Source organism: Dasypus novemcinctus, chromosome 8 (genome assembly GCF_030445035.2).
Source record: "Dasypus novemcinctus isolate mDasNov1 chromosome 8, mDasNov1.1.hap2, whole genome shotgun sequence".
NCBI classification, from domain to species: Eukaryota; Metazoa; Chordata; class Mammalia; order Cingulata; family Dasypodidae; genus Dasypus; species Dasypus novemcinctus.
Window position 1 is genome coordinate 5,295,761 of NC_080680.1, and position 987 is coordinate 5,296,747.

Consider the following 987-nt stretch of genomic DNA (forward strand, 5'->3'; position numbering starts at 1 on the left):
TTTGCATTTCTAGCCGAGTCCCATGGTTCTGTCTTTAAGGCTGGAATTCTTTGATTTACTCAATTTTTTAAAAACCCAAACATGGAGACAAATGTGTGCCAATTTTCAAACCCTCCCTGATCATCTTCCAGATAGTCTAGCATCTGCTTTCCCACCTCATAAGTCAGTGTCAAGGCTTTGTTCCTCTTCTCTTCTGAGAGGGACACAAATATGAAACCAGTTTAGGTTCCTTTCCAAGGTCTTTGGATTTTAATTTTTAAAATGACTCATCTCCTCAGGCATTGTCCATAGGACTCTGCGAAGTTGGTGCAGCTCAGGGCCTGGCTTCCTCTTCAATGTCGTGGAATCAGATTGTGCATCACTGGGCAGAGCCCTTTGCTCCCCTGTGCCACCTGGACAAAGCCTGGGGAGAGGGACCTCTCTGGGTATCCACACTGGATGATTTTTTAAAGCAGTATTGAAAGCAGACAAGTTTTGGAATTGCTAATGGAAGACCTAAGAAGCCAAAAAGCAATGAAGGGATGGAGAGGTGACCTCAGGAAGCTGTTGCTGGCCTTTGGCCTACAGGTTGCAGGGATGCGTGGTCTGCCTGAGCCAAGCGCCCAGGATGCCTGGCAGGGGAGGGGGGAACCCCCTGCTTGCCCCTTGCCCCTACCTCCTGGCCTCCTGCTCGTGCCCCACTGGCTGAGTCCAGCCACAAGCCAGCTGGGGCAGGGGTTCTTGTCCAGGGGTGCACAGACCCCCAAGGGGCCTGTGGGCTTGAATTTTCTTTATTCTTGTGGGGATGTGTCCGTGTGGGTATGATATACTTATTAAATAATGCACTGTATAGTGTGGACTTAGTAAGGGGTCCATGGTTTTCACCTGACTCGCAAAGGGGTCTGTGGACAAAAAAGGTTAAGAATCCTGATCGAGGGAAATAATGGAAGAGAGAAGAGTCTCAGAAACAGCCCCAGGTAAGAAGCATCCCAAGATGCTGAAGCGGGC

The 987-nt window shown here is 49.4% G+C and overlaps 1 pseudogene; it reads right to left on the minus strand.

Annotated features, from left to right (window-relative positions):
• Positions 1–252: 252 nt before the first annotated feature.
• Positions 253–438, minus strand: LOC111759999 (small nucleolar RNA SNORA73 family; annotated as a pseudogene).
• Positions 439–987: the final 549 nt, after the last annotated feature.